General features: G+C 37.6%; 1 pseudogene; it reads right to left on the reverse strand.

Annotated features, from left to right (window-relative positions):
- Positions 1 to 23519, reverse strand: part of LOC108410737 — a 33704-nt pseudogene that overhangs the window by 749 nt on the left and 9436 nt on the right.

Raw genomic sequence — 23519 nt, forward strand, 5'->3', positions numbered from 1 at the left:
TACACACTTTAAATCACTGTCTCATTCTCAGTGTATTTGAAATGATACATACATTTTTAGGAAAATTCATATTGTACTTCTCCTGCTGAACTGTCATACAGAAAGAAATGAAGCCTAATGAACACATTTCACACAGCCACATTTCCTTTTTTGTATTTTTTTATTCTTTAAATACTCCTTTGCTTATCATTCATCTTGAGTATTTGTATAACTACATGCTTACATTTTTATAATCATAATAAATTATATAATTATAATATAATATAATAATATAATTATAAAAAGAAATAATAATGATTCAAACATTTTAGTTAATTCATGATTATGAGATTAATTAATAGTTAATCAGTTATTAAAATTATTGATCATGACTGGCCTAAGAAAGTGTGATCTACATTCACAATTATGCAATGATCTCACCTCAGTATCTCCAGTTTACAGTGTGGACTTTTCAGTCCAGCAGAGAGCAGCTCAACTCCTGAATCCTGTAGATTATTGTAACTCAGATACAATTCTCTTAGATTTGAGGTGTTTGAGCTGAAAGCTGAGGACAGAACTGCACAGCTTTCCTCTGTGAGATTACACTCACATAGCCTATAGGAGAAATTATGACACATCAGCACACTGACATCTTAAATACACAAACGTGGAGTGAACAAATACAGGGTGAATCAAAAGTCACAGGACACCGTGTTATTTTATTTTATTTTTTATGCTGTCACAAGCCTACATGATGCAGTGCTGAAGGTGGTGTTTTTTGTGGATTTTCTCAGCACACACACAATTTATTTGAGATGAACCCAAAGATAGTCAATAATAAAATAAAAAATAAATAAAATAAAACCTGTCCTGTCACTTTTGATTCACCCTGTGCATCAAAACAAAGTGTCAATGTAGCAACAGTCATGAGTTACTTGAATTCCCTTTGTGGTCTATGGAACCATTTTAGCTCTAGCACGATCAATGCCACTCTGTTCCAGTTAGCAGTAGATGTTGTTAGATGTGGAACAAATAAGAAACTCATAGCCAATGGTGAGCCTTTTCTACAACCCCAATTCCAATGACGTTGAGCCGTTGTGTAAAACATAAATAAAAACAGAATTACAATTTGCAAATCCTTTTCAACCTACATTCAATTGAATACACTACAAAGACGAGATATTTAATGTTCAAATGGATAAACTTTATTGTTTTTTGCAAATATTCACTCATTTTGAATTTGATGCCTGCAACACGTTCCAGAGAAGTTGGGACAGGGGCGTGTTTCCCACTGTGTTACATCACCTTTCCTTTAACACTCAATAAGTGTTTGGGAACTGAGGACACTGATTGTTGAAGCTTTGTAGGTGGAATTCTTTCCCATTCCTGCTTGATGTCCAGCTTCAGCTGCTCAGCAGTCCGGGGGCTCCGCTGTCGTTTTTTGAGCTTCATAATGCGCCACACATTTTCAATGGGAGACGGTCTGGACTGCAGGCAGGTCAGTCTAGTACCCGCACTCTTTTACTACGAAGCCACGCTGTTGGAACATGTGCAGAATGTGGCTCGGCATCGTCTTGCTGAAATAAGCAGGACATCCCTGAAAAAGACGCTGCTTGGATGGCAGCAGATGTTGCTCCAAAACCTGTATGGACCTTTCAGCATTAATGGGGCCTTCACAGATGTGTAGGTTACCCCTGCCATGGGCTCTAACATACCCCCACACCATCAGTGATGCTGGTTTTTGAACTCTGCGCTGAAAACAATCCGGACAGTCCTTTTCCTCTTTGGCCCGGAGGACACGATGTCCATGATTTCCAGAAACAGTGTGAAATGTGGACGCGTCAGACCACAGGACACTTTTCCACTCTGAGTCAGTCCATCTCAGATGAGCTCGGCCCAGAGAAGCCGGCGGCGTTTCTGGGTGGTGTTGATATGTGGCTTCGCTTTGCATGGCAGAGTTTTAACTTGCACTTGTAGATGAAGCGACGAACTGAGTTCACTGACAGTAGTTTTCTGAAGTGTTCCTGAGCCCATGTGGGAATATCCGTTACAGAATGATGTGGGTTTTTAATGCAGTGCCGCCTGAGGGATCGAAGGTCACAGCCGTTCAGTGTTGGTTTTCTGCCTTGCTTCTTACCTGCAGAGATTTCTCCAGATTCTCTGAATCTTTTGATGATATTATGGACTGTAGATGATGAAATCCCTAAATTCCTGCAGTTGCACGTTGAGAAACGTTGTTCTTAAACTGTTGAACTATTTAATCACGCAGTTGTTCACTAAGTGGTGAACCTCGCCCGTCCTTGCTTGTGAACGACTGAGCCTTTCAGGGACGCTCCCTTTATACCCAATCAGGACACTCACCTGTTTCCAATTAACCTGTTCACCTGTGGAATCTTCCAAACAGGTGTTTTTTGAGCATTCCTCAACTTTCCCAGTCTTTTGTTGCCCCTGTCCCAACTTCTTTGGAACGTGTTGCAGGCATCAAATTCAAAATGAGTGAATATTTGCAAAAAACAATAAAGTTTATCCGTCTGAACATTAAATATCTCGTCTTTGTAGTGTATTCAATTGAATATCGGTTGAAAAGGATTTGCAAATCATCGTATTCTGTTTTTATTTATGTTTTACACAACGTCCCAACTTCACTGGAATTGGGGTTGTAATTCACAGTGAAAAAATACATTCTGATGAGGTTTATTTTGCCCACTCTTATAGCTATAACAACCTGTACTGCTTTTAAATTGAATGGATATTTCTTTAGGGTATTATGGGGTTTATATCTTCTTAATCACATACAGATATTACCTTCAGTGACAACAGGAGTCTTTGAAGAGTCTCTAGCCTGGACTGTGCTGGAACTCGAAACTTCTTGGCCTGAAAGCAAGGTAACTTTAAAAGTCTGAGTTTTTTCAATGTTATTTAAAAATTCACAAAAAGACAACAAGCTAGCAATAAAGAACTCAGACCTAGCCAGGAGGATGCATGGACACAGAACTACAATACTTGTATGATTGATTTTCATTTTATGTATGACAACAATCAATGAACCAAATTTCTGTAAATCATATAAAAAAACAAACATACAGCTTTTATACAATTCTACTCAGTTGGACAAACAGATTCATTCATTAGCTTACTGCATCTTATACTATGTCACTTACCTTCATGTATATTTACAACTGTGACATGGCCTTGAACATTATTTCTATGGAGAACAGGAGCACAGATGCTTCCTCCCATATGAGCTATTATGTTGGTCTGGACAGGATCAGTGTGAGCTGGAGTGGAAGATTCCATTGTCTAACTGAACTGTCAGTGGTGGCCGAGTCAGAAAGTGAACGGTGGTAGTTCAAATATCGGTAATTATCCTTGTGCTTTCTCTTCAAGCATTGTTTTTATGAATACAGGTTATCCTGGAGATCTGCTTTCCTGCAGTTCCAAACTGCATCTTACATCCTCATCTCATCTCAAGCTCATCTACCACTAGTGCATCTGATTCAGCCAAACAAAGTCGTCTGAAGAGGTTCATCATCTGGAGTAGGTGTGGCAGATTGGGGTTGGAGCATAACTCTGCAGGGAGGTAGGTCTCCAGGACCAGGTTGTTGACCACTGGTCTACGCGTCTTAAAGAAAAAGAAAAAAAGCTCACACACAAGCAGAAGTACATGGCCAATAATAGCAGTAGATATTATTACCAGGGCAGTTTTCAAATATGCAGATGTCAAAGTCCAGGAAATTGTGTCATTATTGCTCTATTTCTATGATCTATTGAGTGTTAAATGTTAATCTTTCTGTGTTAACAGCATCTACCAAGCTGATTCAGAAACTCCAGTACAGAGTCAGATACTCACTGCGTTTCCTCTGAATTAGATTTCATTCCTCTCTCTCTGTAAAACGATGACCTGTGTTGTCTATTCTCAGTTGTGTAGGTGTGGAGACAAAAGCTCTGTAGACACTATCTGGATTTAAACATGAACAACTTTTTTTCAAATGAACAAGTTAGTGTTAAAGCCCTGTGAGAGGGCTCTCTCCCTTTGTAAAAGTTGCCTCTGCTTTTATGCTGAATTTACGCACACATATAACATGGTTAGAGACACACACATCCATACATTCCCATATCTGGAAAAGTTTATTCTAATGCAAACAGATACCCATAAGGAACTACTGCTCTCATCCCATTCACATGCTATTCTATACATTAGCTCCCTCTCTTGAGGGAGGGGGCGAGAGAGGCCCTCAACAGAGCAGCACACACACATTAAGAGAGAAAAAAAGAGTCTAACTTTACGTAAAAACGACAGATATTACAATATAAAAAAACATGAATATAACAATATAACAAATACAAGATGAGTGTAAAGACACCTCACCTGCTCACCTGAGTCTCTCGCTCTGTTCTGAACCAGTTTGAACCTGTTTAATTTACCTCATGATTCTGCTGGAGGTAGAGTCTCCAAAATCTGGTTCAGCTACATGTTTTACTCACAGCAGTGCTGAACCTGATTCAGCTCTGAGTGAATGAAGCACAGACACGTTCACTGCACTCCATCCTGCTGCCTCCCTCCCAGTCCTGGATTAGCCTGGGTTACTGAATGCAGCCAGACTGAAACAAGTACACTCACAATGTTCACAACTGGAGGAAATGACCTCCAACTACAGCTTTGCCTCTCAAACCAGCATCTGCTCCCAGATCAGAGACAGATCCTCACTCAGGTAGGAGACTAGCCCCGCCCACAGCAGGTAAGTGTTTTACAGCCTGGTCACTATAGTGTGTAGTGTGTTTTTGCAGAGACTAGGGGTATTTATGTATAAGGGACTGAGAGTGTGTTATCGAACCACCTTTAAACTAGTAAATTACTGGATTTTTGTATCATCATCTACATGTTATACAGGACACAGCTTTGTATAACGTTTGTCATACGTGTTTTGACGGCAGTCGGCTCTTTAAAATTAAAAAAGATTCAGCTCACACCAGAGTGGCTTACTGGATCTCAACATCCATAGGGTGTCAATTCAGTTACATTTATTTAGAACCAGCTATTCTTGTGCTCACTAATAAAGTCTAATCCATCTCTCTAAACACAGCACCACCTGTTGGTCTATTATACACATGGCATACACATATAGCGAGTTAAACACAGGCAGTCTCAAGCAGGTGGTCTCAATATGTGCCAGTAGGGTTCGTTATGTTATGATTTTATGATGTAATATTGTTAAATCCTATTTTCCAATGTATGTTTATTTTTAAACAATCTTTTAGCATATGGCATTGGCATAAAAATGTACAAATTCTACGAACAATTACTTTGGTTTCATTTGGAAATCAGTTAATTTGGTTAACTGAACGAAGAAATATTCAAATTCTTTCACACATCACTGCTCAAAACAGTCTGTGTGGAGAAAACATTTTTAAAACAATTGATTTGGTTTCGTATTGAAACTGCCATCTGAAGATCTGATGTAGTGTCTCTGCTACACCCAGCAGGTCATTTTCTCACTGCTGTTCTATAAAATGCAGGGAACCAGATAATAAGCAACAGAGAAAATCATTAACATATCTTTGCACTGGCGTTGATTAAATCAGTCATTTTCCATTTGGAGCAGAAATTCAGGTGGATACATTTCTAAAGAATCTGTACTAAGACTTTACTCTCTACTCATAACCTTCTCTATGTAAGACAGCAGATCAGCTGTATTGTGTTCAGATGCTGTGGGATAGAGAAGAGGAGATAAACATAAGGCAGGAACATCAGGAAATGGAAACAGATCAGACACTCGCAGATTAAAAAACAAGGTGGTGGTTTACTTTGAGGTTTAGGAGAATCCCAAAGAGGGTAGTCGTAACAGTCTAAGACAAAAAAAAAAACCCAGAGAGCTTAATAACCAAAGGAACATCAAGAGAGTGAAACCAGTCCATGCTAAAAAACCAAGAGGTCAGTGCTATGGGTCATAATATTTTTAATTCTGTATTTATTATAGAGCGAATGGTAGATGCACTGAGCCACTACCAGGGGGAGCCACATATAAAGAAGAGACACCCAGGAGAGCTTGGCTGGTGGTGTAGGGTTTATTGGTTTATTGCCCAGACATATGTGGCTCTTGTGTATGAACTCTAATTGGGGAAAAGGGGGGTTATTTTTGTTTTTTTCTCCTGGTTTGCTTGAGTAAGGAATTTAGGTTAGAAATTGTATTTGATTTTCTTTTTGTTTGGTAGGTTGTTAGATTTTCCTAAACTTAAGTTAGCTTTGTTTTGTTTGTTAATTTACCCTTCCCGCCCCTACTGTTTCATACTTGTCTAAAGCCTTGAACTCTTGAAAATAAAGCCAATTTGTTTGACCTGGGGAACTGGGAGGGAACTGGGAGGCATGGAAGTCTCTTTATTTTACGTTGTGGCCTGACCTCGACCGGGTCATAACATCAGAACAATCACAGCAAACAAACCGATAAGGGCAAACAAAAAAAAGTATTGCTCAAAAAACACAAAAAACATCAGATCACTCAGTCCACAACAAGAAAGGTTGCCAATACTTTGTAACGTTCCAGGCTACAGCCTGGGCTTAAATACTGACTAGCTGATGATAAACAGGTGAGTGAGATCAGAATTCCAGTGAGGAGGAGTGTGGGAATGAACTTTCATTGGTGGGTAGTGACATGAGGGAAGTCACATGATCTTCCAATGGCTCATGGGAGTTGGAGTCCTCTACATAGTCGATGAGCTCAACTGATCCCACTCGGCGGGACGCGTGACAAACGCATACAGATCACAGTCAGATGTCAGACTCCACACAAGAGACATTTAAAAATACATTAATACATTTCACACAGGCAGAGCTGTAAAATAGCACGGCTCAAAAGCATTACAAACACCACTAAACTCACAAATCTGCACTCATACACACTTCTACATGCATCACAGACCTCCTTTAGATCAGAGAGCAGCTTCACTCCTGACTCTCCTGGTTTCTTGGTGTTTAGGTTCGGCTCTCTCAGGTGAGAGGAGGGATTTGATTTTAGAGATGAAATCTACGGTGGCCCAATGAGTCATATCACAACAGCAATTGTGGAGAATGCAAATGCAAATACAAGAGACAGAACACAAATACAAAGCGAGACTCCACTCTGTGCCCCTCCCCTTGTTTGTCTTTTAGGATGGGTATATTTAGGATTCTATATTGGTATCTTTCAAAAGTTAGATTCATCAAGAAAAAAAGCATTGGTTGCCACCAGTAGTTGTATTTTAAACTGTATTTTTTTAATTGACTGTATTCTGTATTCTCATCTATACAAAAGCCTGAAATGTGCATATTTTATGCAGTGATTCTAACTGGGTAAAAATATCATGGAATTATCTAATGCACATTCTATGCTCTTTATTTTGTTGCAGTAACACAAAATAATCTGGCATGTTCGTCTTGTTTTTGACCAAAATCACTTGAACACCTACAATTTTGTACTTACAAACTATGAAGTCATAAGAAGGAACTTCTGAGAAGGAAGCATAAGCACAAATCTTACTGACGCAGTGTAAACCGAATCAGTATTTACATTTTAAAGTCAGTAATATGTAACCTAAACATTTGTTAAAAGCTTCACCTCTATGTGTTTAGGCTAGAATATGTGCATGTGCACCGCCGACTTATAATAACTAACCAAAATGAATATTAAGATCAATTATAAATACACAGTGCATTGTGTCTATACATAGAAGTATTATGAATACACTTCATCTTTACCATAATGTTAAAGAGAGTGCTTTTCTGTAGTGGGCTAATCCCAAAATCTCCAATTCAGAGAGTGGTGGAGACCCCGGTGATCAAGTAAAACACTTCCAATAGCTATTGTGAAATATAGAATAAGGCCAGAAAATATCTTCATGAAATTTTATATAGAGTTTCATAATTGTTCTGTGTTCTAGCCCATATTTCTACAAACAAACTTCAGCAGGAGTCATGGAGTCAAGCCCCTGTCAGCATCATGTCCCTGAAAACTCAGCTGGCTACAATAAACGGTTCAATTGTTTTTTGCAGCAACTCTAATGTGTTAAATGAAAACTACACTCTACTGACTAAACTAAATGCTGCACTCTAGCGTTCAAAATAAATATTGTGCTCTAATGTTTGAAATATATCCTGCCTTCCGCCCAGTGACCACTGGAATAGGCTCCAGCACCCCCCCGCCACCCTAAGGGAGAAGCAGCTTAGAAAATGTGTGTGTGTGTTTGAAATAAATATTGCTTTCAGTAGCAAAAAGAAATATCGCACATTTGCGCTCACCACACAGAAGGTAAAATTAAGTTTAGGTTAGAAATGAGCAGATCAGAGGGACGGTGAAGGTGGAGCAGTTTGGAGATAAAGCCAGAGAGGCCAGGTTGAGATGGTTTGGACATGTGTTGAGGAGGAATAGTGGATATATTGGGCAAAGACCTCAGAGAAGGTTTATGGATGTAGTGAAGGTGGACATGGAGATGGTTGGTGTGAAAGTAGAGGAGGCAGTGGATAGGGCAAGATGGAGGCAGATGATCCGCTGTGGCGACCCCTAAAGGGAGCAGCCGAAAGAAGAAGAAGACACAGAAGGTAAAATGAAGTAATGGCTAAAAAGCATTTTAAAAAGCAGACTGCAAAAAAGCAAACACACAATACAAGAACATACTTACAGACTTTTAAATGTAGCAGGGATCATCTAGAAACATAAGTGTTGGTTTGGTAATGGCACCAAATAGGAGCACTAAGCCCTGAAAAGGGTAAATAAACTCAGTAAGAGTTCCTGTTCCTGTGGAGGAGCTCTATTGGATCTATAAGATATACACACTAGGTGGTGTAGAGGCAAAACAAGAAAAACGATCAAAGACTTCAAACCACTGAACTAACTTTTATTTTTTGGCATACTTTACTAATTTGTTGTTGAAATGCAGTGAAATATCTGTTTAAAAGAGTTAAAAACATAAATGGAGAGAGAACAGAGAGAGAGGTGGGGACACTTATAGGTCTACCTTATAGATGTAAATGATTCGTAAATGAGACAGAATATGCATATAGAGAGTGAGTGAGAGTTCCAGAATTACAGCTATCGTGATGTAAACCGGAATCAGTTCACTGATGTGACTTGGCCCAATGGCACTGGTTCCATTCAAGAATGGATCTGACCAAAGAGGGCAGTTTATAGATGGACTACATCTCCACTGGTTTAGAGCATTCAGCTCAAATTGATGCCATGACACCTGGTGCTCCTCCCTGTACATACCCATCATCAGCGTGGGCTTGTGCACTAAGCTGAGGAATTTGATAGACGGGTTGTTGGAGGATCATTCTCTGGTGTACGGAAAGTGGGGTCACTGGCAGATCACCCAACCCTTTGCTGTAGCTTCACAGATATAACCAATAGCATCCCAAACACACACATGGACTAGGGCTGTCAATTATTTTCTGTTGAAATAAAAAATAAACAAAACAAACACATTTGATTGAAGTCTATTAAAATGTTTAACATTTTGACTGTGGATCCTCGTGTGTTCCAGGCTGATTAGTTACTAACATTATATCACATGGTAACTACAAAACAGAAGGAAGGACATACCATTACTGACTATAAATAAAATGATTTATTTTGGCCTTCATTAGAATTGTATAGAGTTTTAGGTGCTCTATGCATATTTGCAGAAATCCCTTAACTGCTACACATCTTCTGCAGCCACCAGTGCCGGTTTTTACTTTCACTTTTACTTTTACTTTCACTATAGTGTATATTCTCATACTTTCAGCAAAGTTGTAATTATTAGCTTATAATAAAAGTGAAAAACAGAGATATAAATATAGAGATTTTAGGGAAAAATCATTGTTAAAAATGCATTAGCGTGGGTCTCTCTCTCTCTCTCATGAGTTGTGACCCCCCAGGCTGGGAATTTGTTACAAAGAACTTACTATAAAGTGTTTAAATGAAACTCCTGCTGGGCAGTAAAACTATCTGAATTTGTATTGAAAAGATCTCTTAAAAATTATGATAAATTTCATAATTAAATTGTCTTAGGTCTCAATGATAAAATGACAAATAATATAATTTAAAGGTGAAAAGTAACAGATGTGTTCAGTTTAGGAGAATATGTCTCTTTTGAAAGTGTACATTTACTGATTCCAAACATGCCTGAAACAAGCAGTTTAGAGCACTGAATATCTTCAGACATGTACTGGGATCCAAGTTAGATAAAAAATGTGGTCTCTTAAGCCCTGACAAATGGGTGGAAAACTGCTTTAAACAGTGGAAAAACAACAAACATTTATTCACAGACACAGAATGAAAAAGGAGAAATTGTCATCATGCTAAAAATCATAAATTCATAATGTAATGCTAAAAAATGTGTGTGTGCAATCAAAGAGAAAGTAAAAAAGTATAGTTTATGAATATTAATGTCAACAACTCACTGTAGTGTCTCCAGTTTACAGTGTGGATCCTCCAGTAGATCAGACAGCTCCTTTACTCCTGACTCTCCTGGAGTACTGGAGCTCAGGTTCAGCTCTCTGAGCTGAGATAATGGGTTTGATTTTAGAGCCAAGGCCAGAAAAGCACAACCTTTATCTGTAATACTGCAGCCTTCCATATACTCCAAGATATAACCAAATTAGCAGGTTATATACTTTCATATAGTGTAGCATTGCTACTATAAAGTTACCCATGAGATGTGATTTACATGTTTTCAGCATTTAAAGAATTTTTTTCAGCTATCATTGTCCATTTTTAAACATTTATCTGTGATTTCTCATTTTACAGGGTTCTTCACAATATATTAGATTTTTTTATCTACTTTGTGTGTTTGAGTAGACAGTGCATTTATATCCTTTTTGATGTCTTTGGAGCTCAGGTTCAGCTCTCTGAGCTGAGATAATGGGTTTGATTTTAGAGCCAAGGCCAGAAAAGCACAACCTTTATCTGTAATACTGCAGCCTTCCAGCCTACAGAAAGGAAAGATGCAGCACACTTACAAGTGAGCACACACACACACACACACACACACACACACACACACACACACACACACACACACACACACACAGTGATAAAGTGATCTTACTCTAGTTTCTCCAGTTTACAGTGTGGATTCTTCAGTCCAGCAGAGAGCAGCTCCACTCCTGAATCCTGCAGTTTATTGTAACTGAGGTCCAGCTCTCTCAGACAGGAGGAGGTTACACTGAGAGCTGAAGACAGAGCTGCACAGCTTTTTTCTGTAAGATTACATCTACAAAGTCTGTGAGAAAAGTGAAGATACATTAAATCATTGAGATCACACAGAGACACACACTGTGTTGAAAAAATGATTCAATTTATTTATTACTTACTGTCTTCTTAGTGTTAACCACTGTTAATGTTAGTCCTGTTAGACTGATGTCCATCATCACCATCATCATCATCATCATCATATTATTATTATTATTATTATTGTTCATGATAATAATACATTATAATATATTTTAATAATAATTGCCTAAAACATCTGTGACTTCTATGTCTGTACTGAGCACCTTGTACAGCCAGTTCACATTTGAATTAACAACATTTAAATATACTTATCTGTTTGCTTCATATGTTACCAGGTAATCTAATCTATAAGGTTGATGGACTTAGCCAGAATAACACAGGGAGGTGAGACATGTCAGAATTTTGCATTATGTCTATTAAAACCCTAAAAAACTTTGTTCAAAATCATGATTGCACTTTCATATTTTCTCACATTAAGTGTGACAGACCTGCATCTACATTTATAACATGAACTCACCACAGTTTCTCCAGTTTACAGTGTGGATTCTCCAGTCCAGCAGAGAGCAGCTCCACTCCTGAATCCTGCAGTTTATTGTTACTCAAGTCCAGTTCTCTCAGACTTGAGAAGTTTGAGCTGAGAGCTGAGAACAGAACTGCACAACTTTTCTCTGTGAGACCGCAACGATACAGCCTGGGAGAGAAATTAAACACACAACATTAGTGCAACCCAGTACTGCAGCCTGCAATCACCTAACTTTGTTATGCTATAAGACCTTTGGATGTTTTACCGGAACAAAAACAATGATTTTGACCAAGCAGCCAATGAACCACTTAGTCTGAGCTGTCCAATTAACATTAAATTTAGTTTAAAAACATCAGTTAGGCTGGTTTTACATGGTGAAATTTCTGTGAAACTCAACAGTTACACAAACTGAAAAAACAATTAAAGTTGCATACAACATATTCATTCATATACTCCAAGATATAACCAAATTAGCAGGTTATATACTTTTATATAGTGTAGCATTGCTACTATAAAGTTATCCATGAGATGTGATTTACATGTTTTCAGCATTTAAAGAATTTTTTTTCAGCTATCATTGTCCATTTTTAAACATTTATCTGTGATTTCTCATTTTACAGGGTTCTTCACAATATATTAGATTTTTTTATCTACTTTGTGTGTTTGAGTAGACAGTGCATTTATATCCTTTTTGATGTCTCACTCATTCTGTATTAGATATTCATCTCAGATCACATTTCTGTTTCATTTTCTGTAAAATTAGTGAACACCAAGAGAGGAGGAAATTAATCTATGTAAGCCACTTAAATCATGATAACAGCAAGCTAAAGAAAAATTAATAATATGAAATACTAATCTGGCACAAGCAGACTTAAAAAGTAACTGTAAGTTAATTGCAGTCTTGAGTTAGTTTGGGGGGTCTGCTTTTCATCCATACCTTAAACAAACTTCTGTTTTATTTTGTTGTGAAATTAACAGATTATCCTTGCATTTTTGATTAAAATGAAATGCCTGAAATACCAAACACAAATAAACAGTTCATGTTTACATGTACTTCAGTTTGTAGTAAGGATAAAAATTGGCTTTTATTTTGAAATTGCAATATGAGAGATAGATTTTCAAACAGCAAATATTATACTAGCAAGATTTGTGATTTTAGCTTTAGACTGCATTATTAACAAAGGTGTCTTAAATTCCAAGAGAGAAATTTTAACAGAAAAATAGCATACAACTGCCATTCCAAAACAAATTCAGAATGCTATTTGTTCAATTAAAAAAAGAAACACACCCAAGTACTGACAATAGGGTACAGTAATTTTATATTATTGGTTGTCAGTGTTTATTCCTCAAGTAAAAAAAATTACAAACCAGACATAATCCTGAAAACTGTGTTCTGCTGTTCAAACAGCAATGCAGGTATGTAACAGTTAATTTATGATTGAAGGCTTGAAGTATCACAGTGGTTGCATATATACTAATAACATTAACACTGCGGACAGCATAGTAATGCTAATGTACACTAGCACTTCTATGGGAAAGAAGGCCTGTTATCAGGAAAAATAAAATACTGTACAGATTCTTCAATAGTTACGTTTCATAAGCATGGTTTTCAAACATAACCACATCTCAAAAAGGGCAAAGTTGTACATTTTTGGTTATTGTTTAGCTTGTAAATAGAAAGAAAAAGGACCAAAGAACCACACTTTTTCATTGAGGCTGTGCTATGAACAAGTCTTTTTATTATTGTTTATACACTCATGGAACACTGACCTGCTTTTTTAAGAATAAGCAAACAAGCAAAGTTTATTTATATGGCACTTTTTACAACCAGTGTTGTCACAAAGCAGCTTTACAGATCATCAGTATTACAGAAAGAAGGACAAGAAAAATCTGGGTCCAAGCCCCCATGAGCAAGCCAGTGGTAAGAGTGGCAAGGAAAACTCCCTAAAAGAGGAAGAAACCTTGAGAGGAACCAAGACTCAGAAGGGGAACCCGTCCTCCTCTGGTCAACACTGGACAGCAAACATTGTTGGCAATGTTTAGTAATTAGTAAATATAAAGTAAAGAATAAGAATTTTGTATTGTTCCATCGCTTACCCATGCACAAATTTATAAAAATATTTGTTTAAAATTTATTAGAATAACTACTTTAATCTAGTGTGACATAAAATAAAAACAAACTTTAGTAATCCATTAATGACAGAAAAACTCACACAGCTTTGCTGGATGCCCTGACCACTGGAAGCAAGGTCATTAGACATTCTTCTGTTGGATCATATTTTTGTAGATCAAAGTCATCCAGCTCCTCTTCTGAGTTCAACAACACAAACACTAGAGCTGACCACTGGGCAGGAGAAAGGCTGACTCCACTGAGACAACAATAATATCCACTGCTCAAGTATTTTTGAACTTCCTGCACTAGAGAATGATCATTCAGTTCATTCAAACAGTGGAACAGATTGATGGATTTCTCTGGAGAGGGGTTCTCCCTGATCTTCTCCTTGATGTACTGGACTGTTTCTTCTTTGCTGTGAGAGCTGCTTCCTGTTTGTGTCATTAGGCCTCGTAAGACAGTCTGATTGGACTCCAGTGAGAGGCCCAGAAGGAAGCGGAGAAAAAGGTCCAGGTGTCCCTTCTCACTCTGTAAGGCTTTGTCCACTGCAGACTTGAGGAAGTTTGACATTTTAGACCTATCAGAGAGATCAGTGGTCAGCTGTTTTGTTCCATCTCCACTGATGAAGGAGAGAAATGCATATAAAGCAGCCAGAAACTCCTGAACACTCAGGTGCACAAAGCTGAACACCTTCCCCAGGTGCAGCCCAAACTCCTCTCTGAAGATCTGGGTACAAACTCCTGAGTGCACTGACACTAGTTTGACATCAATGCCACACTCTCTTAGGTCTTCCTCATAGAAGATCAGATTGCCCTTTTTCAGCTGTTGGAAAGCCAGTTTTCCCAGGGCCAGAATCATCTCTCTGGTCTGCTGAAGATCAGTGTCATATTTCCCATGGTACTTTTGGTTCTTGTTTTTAATCTGAAAGATCAGGAAGTTGGTGAACATCTGAGTCAGAGTCTTGGGGATCTCTCCACTCTCTGCTCCACCCAACACTCTCTCTAGAACAGTGGCTGCAATCCAGCAGAAGACTGGGATGTGGCACATGATGTAGAGGCTTCTTGAGGACTTCATGTGTGAGATGATATGTTCTACCTTCAAATTCACATAGTTCAAAGTATTGCCAAGTAATTATATAAGCTGTTAGATGGTGTTGCTGTCCTTCATTAGGAGTTCTTCAGGAATAACATTAAGTAGAACACATGATAACTTAAATTTAATTTAAAGATATTTAAAGAGATTTAAATAAACATTTTTTCCCACTTGAGAGACTGCAGATATCGTTTGTAAAACATGACTATTGTCACGCATTGATCCATGTCACATGCCTACTTGGATAACCCAACGGACTTCATTACCCATAATAACATGGGAAGTCACATGACCTCTGAGGGGCTCACGCACGTCCTAACAGAGATCACGTTCTCATGAGTACTAACTGTTTGCACCTGTGTCTTTAGTCATATGACTCAGATAGATTAGTTTATAAGTGTTAGTTTAGATCTTTGCTAAGTATTGCTTCTTCTGGAACACACTGAGTGTTTTTTCCGAGTGTTGTTGGCTGTTTGTTATTTGACCTTTTTTTCATTTTTTTACTTCGTTTTTTCCTTGTCCCTTTTTGGATTTGTCTGCTCGGTGACATGATCACCGCTTATTTTTTAGTTTGTCTTTTGGAATTGATGCCTGCCTTTTGACCACGCATCTGCCTACTTCCTATTAAAACACGTTTTTCACTTTTAATCCGCGAGTGTCTGGTTTCTGATGGAATGTTACAACCATGAAAATCACTGTTGCTTGCTAATGACCAAATTATTACTATTATTTTTTTTTGTATATAGTCATATAATATAGTCACTTACATTGAATAACATTTTGATTTCTGATTTGTTATTAATTAATTTTTAAAAAATGGGTTAAACCTAAGCTGTTACTTTCTAAACTAATAATGATTAAATTTATGGATAGCACATCATTTGTTAATTATGAAACAGATGCTCATTAGTTCATTTTGATAGAAGTAATAGCTTTTATGTCTGTTATAAAGTATATATATATATATATATATATATATATATATTAATGAAATATGTTCATTTATGATAAATAAATGTATAGCTGATTAGTTCATAATTACTCAATTATGAAGTAAGAAATATTGTTGCATGTTACCAAAGAATTCAGAATAACCACGTACAGCAAAATGTTTTAAAATGCTACATGAATGTTTATTATAGTTTAAAACCCAAAAACATCCTTACTGTGAAAATATAGGCTAATGAGATGTAATAATGTCTTATGGATTGATGAAATTACAAGCGTAGTATATAATACTTTGCAAAAGATGCCAGAGTCAAAATGGTCATTTAGTACAAGTTATATATTTTTCAGGAGATATTTGTGAGGAGATTGAATATAAGATAATCCCCTTGCAAAAATAAAGGGAAATTCAAAGGAAAATAAATAGAAAAAAAACAAGTTCAAAAATGGATTAAAAGATACAGAGAACATGTGGCTCCTAACAACTACCTGGAAGAGCTGGTGGGCCCCAGACCTGCCCCCATCAGATAAACAGCACTGAAAGCTTTGATCTCTGAGAGAGGAGAACATCAAGCTGCTTCAGATCTGAAAACATCCACAGGTGTTTCTGTCATTCCTTCCACTGTGAGAAGACCACTCAGCGCTGTGGGTCTGAAAGGACGTGTAGCTGATCAAGAAGAACCTCACTGAGAAAAGGAGACGGACACATCAAACAAAGAAGCTGCTGGTGTTCTAAGATCAATGGACTGATCCCCGTGTAGAACCATATACTGAGTGTGTTTGTAGTAATTTCCGCCTCTCCTCATAACCCTCTGTGTGTGACAGCAGATCAGCTAAATGCTGTAAAACAGAGAATAAGATTAAAGGTTTGTTTGCGTGTGCGCACGTGTGTGTGTGTGTGTGTGTGGTGTGTGTGTGTAGAGACAGTAAGTCAGTAACTCACTATAGTTTCTTTAGTTTACAGTGTGGATCCTCCAGTAGATCAGAGAGCAGCTTCACTCCTGGTCCTCCTGGTTTACTGTAGTTCAAGTTCAGCTCTGTCAGGCGAGAGGAGGGGTTTGATTTCAGAGCTGAAGCTAGAGCAGCACAGCTTTCATCTGTAATACTGCTGTCATGTAGTCTGCAGAGACACAAAAACCTCCTTACATTTACATCAAAACGCACACTCACCCATATATAAAACACAAACACAATCACGCACAAGCACAAACATATGCACAAACATACACATTAACACTAATAACATTTCCATTTAAATCTACTAATTTCGTGATCATTTATATGATGGTCTAATTTATTATTGTTTTTTAATGTCAGATTATACAGTATTTCATCTGTGGAATAAAATATTTTTTTTATTGAACAAAATCTAAATTACACATTCATTCACTCATACACACTTTTAGAGTCAACACACTTTCTCTCTCTCTCTAGTGTGTGTCAGTAAGTCAGTAACTCACTGTAGTGTCTCCAGTTTACAGTGTGGATCCTCCAGTAGATCAGAGAGCAGCTTCACACCTGAATCTCCTGGTTTATTGTAGTTCAAGTTCAGCTCTCTCAGGTGAGAGGAGGGGTTTGATTTCAGAGCTGAAACCAGAGAAGCACAGCCTTCACATGTAATACTGCATTCAGACAGGCTGCAGAGAGGAGAAAACCCAGCACACTTAAAGAGCAACACACAAAATACACACACACAAATAATATTTTATGATGATTTATTTAAATAACAGCTGTTATTAGTAATTAGAGTGTATTCATTTTACAGCATATTGTTCAATACTTCATGTTTGAAATTAAATCTTTTTGTTTTCATTTAATACACAGCATATCAATAAAACATTCAGACACTTAGACACACCTTTATGTTCTTCACTGTGTTTTACTTCCTGCTTATTTACCATCCAGACTCTTCTCTGGTTAGCTTAGCTATTTTTTTATATTTTCAGAGGCTTGTTGTTTTTTTTTTTTTCGGCAGTGGAGACACACAGACCCAGGCCAGTGGAATGCTTGGAAGAAGCCGCTAATGTGAGTACACCTGGCAGAAAAGAGCAATGGGCCCGCACCCATTGCCAAACCAAAAGGCTGTGCTGCAAAAAAGCACACAGCTCTGCAGCCTCATCTTCCATGCCTGCTAGCATGTCCCATCCTGCTAATTCTAAAACAAAACCAAATGGCTTGCTCAGCCTTACTTTGAACAGTGCTTTCTATTCCTCTTAGTTCTTTGCTACCATGGTGTTCCCCAGGATTCAATTCTTGGGTCTTATTTAATTTGAATAAGCTGCCTCTTGGCCAAACACTACAAGACTATGTCAAAGCAATTGCTAATTCAACATTTTATCACCTTAGGAGCATCAACTACATTAGAGATTTCTTGGCTAAAGCAGATCATATGCCTTTCTTTATAGTAGGATTGATTTCTGTAATGGTCTTTTAACTGGATCCCCAAAAAAGACAATCTAACAGCTTCAGTTGTTTCAAAATGTAGCTGCCAGAGTTCTCAATAGAAGTAACACAAGGGAGTAGACACAAGTAACACAATAGAAGTAACACAATCCTTACACTGGCTACCAGCCTGTTCCAGAATAGACTTTAAGGAGCTGTTACTGCTCTATAAATGTCTTAATGGTGCAGAAACAGCATATTTATCTGATCTGCTGTAGTTGTAATATGAGTCGAAAACAACTTTCAGATTATTAGGAACTAGTCAGCTAGTTCTGCCAAAGGTGAAGACTAAACAAGGGGACAGCATTTAACTACTATGCTGCTCTTATATGGAACCAGTTGACAGAGAGCATTAGAAGAACACTAACATTAGACACTTTTAAATCTGGCATGAAAACATTTTTATTTGAGCAGCTTTCAGCTCACTTTAAAACATGGTTAGCTCTGCTGCACTTCTCTCCTGTAAAGACATTTTAACTGACACAATTAGCACTTTGAATGACTGAAATCTATGAAAAATGCTATTTAAATAAGCTTGATTTGCCTTGCCTTTGTGTGTGTGTGTGTGTGTGTGTGTAGAGACAGTGTCAGTAACTCACTGTAGTATCTCCAGTTTACAGTGTGGATCCTCCAGTAGATCAGAGAGCAGCTTCACTCCTGCCTCTCCTGGTTTATTGGAGTTCAGGTTCAGTTCTCTCAGTTCAGAATAAGGGTTTAATTTTAGAGCTGAAGCCAGAGCAGCAAAGCCTTTGTCTGTAATACTGCAGTTCATCAGCCTGAAGAAAGGAGAAAGACACTTCATACTTATAGGCCAACACACACAGAGCTCTAAACAAAACCTAAACCTGATGTAGTTTGTCCTGATTGCTTGAACATTTCTTTGCAGTTCATAAGCTAATGTCAGTTTTTTTCATATAGCTGCCAATATGTTAGGTGGCTAGCTAGCTAAGATCGGTTCATCTGATAGCACAATATAAGACAAAGTGATGCAAATGTGAAACATTATATTCATATTATTCATAGGGAATCCCATTAGATACACAATTAGTTGTTGATCATTTCCTTCAAATGACTCACTAAGAGGCCTCACACAATGTAAATAATAAGTTTGGATACTATTGGCCTGCCCTATTGTATCCCACGGAGGCATGCCTACGGAAAAGTAATGATAAAATTTTGGCATGATATAGTGATGTAATGTAGTCTATCATTAGCAATTATGGCCTACACTTATTCATGCAGCCAGAACAGCAAAATATATTTGTCACAATTGGCTCATCCGACTCTTCCACATGCATTTGTTGAGTTTTAGTCTAGTCCATGTGATTTCTTTGTTTGATCCCCAGTCCGGCCCCTTGTTTTGTAACTTCACCCCTGATTGTTCCCACCTGTGTTTCCACCTGTGTCCTGTTATTCCTTATGTATTTAAGCCCCCTTATGTGTTTGCCCCTTGGTTTCGTTGGTCTTTGTTTGATTATGTCTTTGTGCTGATTGTCTTTATATTTAAATGCCCGATCTGTTCTAAATGTTTGTCATGTCTGTCTGACGATCCCTCCGTGTTGGCTATATGAACCTGGACTGTTCTGACCATGACCCTGGATTTACCCAAAATAAAACTTGCTTATCTTCGTGTATGCATCCGCCTCTTCGCTCCCAGGTGTTACAACAATAATAATAATAAGAAGAAGAAGAAGAAGAAGAAGAAGAAAAAGAAAAAGAAGCAGAGGGCAAATGGGCTGCTGCTCGATAGTCCCTGCCCTTTTTTATATTTAAACCCAAATCTAGGTTGGCACACTGTAGCTTCCACTGTACCCATTTTTCAAAATCTCAATAGATAAGACTGCCATTGTATAAACTGTCTTTATGCAATAACACACATACCTATCACATATTCCTTTACAGACATCATTGCAGGCCTTCTTTATGTTTGGTTTTTTAAATTGCTAAAATACATTAAATGAAACTGTGGTCAACATAATCTTCACTCCCAGACTCTTGGTGAAGTTGAAGTGTCCTTCTGCATGTGTTTTAACACTTTCTTATTGATTTCACTCATGTTTCACGTAAATGTTCAAAGTAGTTAACACAGAAAACAAGAAAAGTTCACTGGATAACGTTAAAACAAAAGGAAAGCATGTAGTGACAGCTTATAGATAATACTCTCATAAGTATATCTACATTAAGCACCTGTGTGAAATTCATAGTGCACAATTGTTAACTCAGCAATCAGTAGACAGTTTTCTACAGTCAGCGTGGATAAAGGAGGCTGTAGACAGTATTTATTACATGAGGAGCAGATAACAGGTGAGACTATCACTGTATAAAATTGATTTACATAATGACAAACTTAACTATTGAGAATGCAAAACAATCAGAGAATTGTTGCTACCAGAGACACTATAGCCAATTTCCTGCACAATCCACTTCAGAAATGTTGTTTCTGCTTTTTGTTGTACTTGTTGAAAAGGGAATATTTGAGAGCAAATGTCCCAAATGAAGTAAAACCAGTGATCAGAGACCATATGTATCAGTAGCAGTATGTGTAGGATACTGCAGTGTAGACCTTTGGGTTGGATCTTTCATCAATCTTCTGTCTCAAACAATGGTTGATTACATCTATAATTATCTTGCCTAAATTTTACTGGAAATTTTAGTTCAGTGCGGCATGATTGGTAAGACGTTCAGTTTGAGCCCCCCTGGCAAAGTCTCACAGGTATATTTGGCAGTGTTTCCCTCTACTTTTCTCACCTGTTTTTCAGCAATATGGGGAAAAAAAGCAGTAAAAAAATAGTTTCTGAATAATTTGAGTGATTTCTTTTTGTTTGCTTTCAGGACATTTGCAGTACATTACAATACAATGTATTGTTGTGATGCTCGGAAGAAGAGTCATATAGGATACATAGGATACAATAGGAACATAAAGCACTATGCTGGTGGGGGAAGGTCACCATTAACCACAGGTTTCATGCCACTGGTGAACCACTAATCTCGTCACTGCACACAAATCATCCCTTCAACCCCATCCCAGACTCAGAACAACAGGAACAAACACATACACATTCCTTTAAGTGATGAATAACAACATCAACAACAACAGCAATTTTACTGCCCACTATGCATCTCTCAAGAGCCTCTGCGCTGTGTGTCCAGTGACACAATGCCACATAACCCTTCCCCCTTAAAGGTGACACACTCAAACAAAGTCTTTTAAATGTGTCAGTAAGTGTCACCCTAGTGGGATGCCACCGGCCACTGGGCTGCTTGTGAAAATCACATTATGAATGTGTACAGTTGTGCACTATGTAGATGAAACAGGTGCTGAAAATATGACTAGGAGAATGTTTTCTTTTTGCATTATCAAATGTTTTCCCTCTGTTTTACACAGCTATTCGATTGAGTTTTGTGTCAGATTGGTATTGATTGATTGGAAAGAATGTGAAAAATGAGAAAAGAAATTAGACTATAACAAATCTCCAAAAGATGTGCTCAGAAAGTGGCAATGAAAATTAAATCAAACAGAGTTTCATTAAATGTTTTATCAATCAAAAAGAACTGTAAGGAGTGAAGTTTGTGTTTTCCTCTGAACTGGATTCCTCACAGATGCTTCACTGTGAAGCAATGGCAGCACTGTAAAAGTGGAGTCTGATTATTATTTGTCTGACTGTTTGTTATGGTGGGTGTGTCTTACCTGTTATAAAGTTATAAAACCATGTAGACCTATAAAAGTGTGCAGGTGTGTGATGTATACCATCAGTGATAATGATCTTACTCCAGTTTCTCCAGTTTACAGTGTGGATTCTCCAGTCCAGCAGAGAGCAGCTCCACTCCTGAATCCTGCAGCTCATTTTTACTCAGGTTCAGTTCTCTTAGATTTGAGGGGTTTGAGCTGAGAACTGAGGACAGAGCTGTACAGCCTCTCTCTGTGAGATTACAGTTATACAGTCTGGGAGAGAAATGACAATATATCAGAACACTGACATCACACACACAAACACATTAATAATCTCACATAAACACACACACAATCTCGTACCAACATAAACATACAACTAAACACACGAACACACAGTTAAAGAAATAATGATATATCAGTGTTACAAAAACATTCAGTTCATAGTTTAAAAAACTGACAAATACAAGATAAGAATTTTTTAGCAGAAATTATATTTATAGATGTTAATGTTTTCTGAATTTAGGAATTTTATCTTCCAACACCTAATTAGGAACTACTCTATTGAGGATGGAATTCAGTTGTTTTGTCTGTCACTAAGAAACCAAACATTCATCCACAACTGGGAAGCAAACATGTATTCCAAATTATTGTAAAAAAATATAGTTGTAAATTATATGTAAATTATAGTTAATGGACAGCCAAACTTCAGCTTAATTGGCTGCCATTTGACATAAATTGCGAGGGGGCAAAAAATGCCTGATTAAATGTCCAAACAAGCTCTGATTGACAGGTCAGATTATTGAATGGATTTCTGACATTTTGGTTCCATGTCATTCAGTTTGAGCATTTCACAAATTGAATTCTCACAAAAACAAAAGAAAAACAAAACAAACAAAAAAAAACAGACACTGACAAGCCACTTGCTCTATTAGGTGAACACAAGTAACTAAATGCAGGCAGCAAAGTCAACATTTCATGTGGGGACAAATGGAATGAGATGGTATGAGAATAAACATAGTTTTTGTTTCTTAATTCTCATTACAAAATAGACTAGATAGGCTGTATTGTCCTCAACTCCCCAAGTACATCATCTTATTTTCATGCTTTCTGTTTCAGGGCACAGTGTGGCACTAGTTAGCAAAGCAACTGTAGCCTTCTCTACATTTTTGCTCAATAGTTTGTTATGAATTAAATGGTTTTGTTGGTAACTGTGCATAGATATGTCCATAGGGGATGTGTTTTACAGAGTGAACACACATCATAGCACGTTAGACCGAGCACTTCTATACAGTCTTTACAGCTTTGACTGATGGGTGATTCAAACATACAGTGTGGGTTGTCACCAAAGGACAACATTTCTAAAATCATACTCTGCATGCCTGTCTTAACAGGACATTATCGCTCCACAGTTTCAGTTTCCATTTACCAAGACTTTCACTGGCTTCTCCCAATAAACTGCCACACATTTAACTCTGTCTCTTCATTATTCATCAACATCAACATTAT

The sequence above is a fragment of the Pygocentrus nattereri genome, chromosome 9, assembly GCF_015220715.1.
Source record: "Pygocentrus nattereri isolate fPygNat1 chromosome 9, fPygNat1.pri, whole genome shotgun sequence".
Taxonomy (NCBI): domain Eukaryota; kingdom Metazoa; phylum Chordata; class Actinopteri; order Characiformes; family Serrasalmidae; genus Pygocentrus; species Pygocentrus nattereri.